The sequence below is a fragment of the Oryx dammah genome, unplaced genomic scaffold, assembly GCF_014754425.2.
Source record: "Oryx dammah isolate SB20612 unplaced genomic scaffold, SCBI_Odam_1.1 HiC_scaffold_23, whole genome shotgun sequence".
NCBI classification, from domain to species: Eukaryota; Metazoa; Chordata; class Mammalia; order Artiodactyla; family Bovidae; genus Oryx; species Oryx dammah.
The window spans coordinates 129,080,337-129,083,306 of NW_024070207.1; the positions used below are offsets into that span (position 1 = coordinate 129,080,337).

The window sequence follows — 2,970 nt, forward strand, 5'->3', positions numbered from 1 at the left end:
GGCAAACGTGACCAGATTTCAAACAGAGACTATCAGAAGTTCAAAAAGGAGACACATGACAGAGGGATTCCAGAAGAAAATATCGTGAATTTCATTGATAATGGTAATGAAATTATACTTTTTTCCTGACTATATCATTCCCCTGGTATGTAAATAGCAGGAAACAAATCAACTTATTTAAAATTTATTTTTCCATACATAATCTCATGTAGAACGGTGGTCGATGGTGGTTTAGTCTCTAAGTCTTATTTGACTCTTGTAAGTCCATGCACGTAGCCTGACAGACTCCTCTGTCCATAGGATTTTCCAGGAAAAAATATTGGAATTGGTTGCCATTTCCTTCTCCAGGCAAACTTTCAGACCCAGGGATGGAACCTGGGTCTCCTGTACTGCAGGCATATGCTTTATTGACTAAGCTACCAGGGAAGCTCCTCTTAAAAAATGCTTTACTTAAAAAAGAAAAGAAATCTTAACAATACTGGGAATGGTAGTAATCAGAGGCTCTTTTATTTCTCCCATTTTGTTTTTCCACAGATGACTGTCCAGTGGAGTGAATAAAATTGAGTTCAACAGTTTTGTAAGTAAGCATAGTTCATTACTAATGCTGCCCCACCAAATAAGTCAATAAGGACACATTGTCATTTTATTCCTAATGCCCAATAAGCGGCTTCAGTTGTGTCAGACTCTGTATGACCCCCATGGGCTGTTGCCCACTAGGCTCCTCTGTCCATGGGATTCTCCAAGTAGGAATACTAGAGTTAGTTGCCATTTCCTTCCCCAGGGGATCTTCTCAACCAGGGATTGAACAAGCCTTTCTACATTGCCTGTATCAGCAGGCGGGTTCTTTACCACCTGCACCTATTTCATGCATGCCAAACATTGCACGTAACAATTATTTGTCCCAATAACTTACATTCTAGCACTAGAGAGTTTTGTCTGTTACATTAGGTAATTTCTCTTATCTTGAGACAGTGGAAATTACAAACTGCTTGATTATTGCTGAGCAGCTTTGGTGAGAGAGCCTTATCCTGCAGGAATCTTGCAGACCAGAGTTATCAGAGAGAAGCAGGAATCCCCACAAGTTGGCACAAACTCCTCAGTGTTCCCGTCAGTCCTGACTTGATAGTTGTCCACACACGTCTGTCCTCCAGGAACACCAGGATTAAACAGGGCTCATGGTTTCTCAAGACCAGTGTTTAATCTCACGTGACTCTGAGGGAAACTAAATGCCTTCCAACCACACTGTCTGAAATATGCATTTGAATCATATTCCCCTTTAGGGGGTAATTTCTGTTACTGGAATCTTTAAGGTTTCAGAAGTAGGACAGCCTCAGAAAATGACACTGATCTCGGCTAAATGTGGTTTTAATTTCCCCTGTTGAGAATAAGAAAAAGAAAGAAAAAAGGGAAAGAAAAACATCAGCTTGCAGATGAATATGATTTTAAAAAAGTTGCAAATGTTCAATGGAATATTGCTCAGCCCTAAAAAAGAATGAAATCATGCCATGTGCAGCAACGTGTACGGACCTACAGATTGTCACACTGAGTGAAGTAAGTCAGAAAGAAGTAGACAAATGCAATATGTGTCACTTATACATGGAATAAAAAGTAAGAGATGGAGGAGGTTATTTACGGTACAGAAATAGACGCAGACGTAGAGAACAGATTTGTTGTTGCAAAGGGGAAAGGATTTGGGAACAATATGTATCGGGAGTTTGGGTCAACAGAGGCAAACTCATGTACAGGATGGATAGAGAACAATGTCCAACTTCATAGCACAGGGGACTAAATGCAATATTCTGTAAAAACCTAAATTGGAAAAGAATGTGAAAAACAATCAATATTAATATATGTATGTATACTTTAATCAGGTTCCAGTATCCCTGAAATTAACACTACATTGATGGTCACTTATATTCCAAAAAGAAATTAAAAATAAAACAAAAATTATTTCTTGAAGACCCAAGAGATAAAATTTGTGGAATTGGGAGAAGAGTGTAACTCAATCACATTGGCAGTAAACCACCTTTAGATGAAGATTCACCATGAGCATGCATTCTGAAATCATTACTCCTCAAATCCCAAATGGAAAATCTCCCACCTTATGTACATTCTGGGGAAAATTCCACAGGGAACCTGCCATCTCAGAGATGTGAAGTATCGACGTCCACCAGGATTCTGTCCACTGGATCCCCTTACCAGCTCCTGTACCCTGGACAGCCTGCTGCCTGAGGCTCAACCCTGTCAGCCATCACACAGTCACCGCTACTAAACTTTTGGTCCTGTTTTATTCACCTACAGAGTCACTGAGACCAGGCACATCCTCTTCTGCATGGAACCAAGATCAACAACACGAAGACGACTTTCTTGCTTCCTGACTAACAGGATCCCTCTCTCTTCACATACAAACTCTCTTTCCCATCTCATTTCTCCTGGTCATGTGCTGTCTGGTAGCATTTGATTTCTGAAGGCTTAAATAAATTGATTTAATATCTGCCCTGCAAATGTGTGTCTGTGCAAAAGTCACTTGATTTCAAATGCACAATTTTCCACTTTAAATATCCAGGAAATGTGAAAGTCACTCGGTCATGTCTGACTCTTTGCGACTCCATGGACTATATAGTCCATTGAAATCTCCAGGCCAGAATACTGGGATTGGTATCCTTTCCCTTCTCCGAGGAATCTTCCCAACCCAGGGGCTGAACCCAGGTCTTCATCATTTAAGGTGGATTCTTTACCAGCTACCAGGGAAGCCCCAGGAAACTATGCCTTTAATAAGACAGGTGTTCATCAGAGGCAGTTCTGATGAGGATTTGATAGAGATGCACTCAGGTGTCCAGGAGAGAGGGAGAAAAAAGACTAAACAACCATGGAGACAGGAGACAGGATCTCCCTCGGTCCTTTAGATGCAGTTAAGACTACATGCCTCTTCATGTCTGCATATTCAAGGAGTCATGTTTTTTAAGCCAA

At 40.8% G+C, this 2,970-nt stretch overlaps 1 long non-coding RNA gene across 1 annotated transcript; it reads left to right on the plus strand.

The window, feature by feature from the left end:
• The first annotated feature begins 474 nt into the window (after positions 1–474).
• LOC120882398 lies at positions 475–2,509 on the plus strand. Its single transcript, XR_005725497.1, has 2 exons — positions 475–577; positions 2,302–2,509. It is a non-coding gene; the product is annotated as an uncharacterized LOC120882398 (long non-coding RNA).
• The last annotated feature ends 461 nt before the right edge of the window (positions 2,510–2,970 follow it).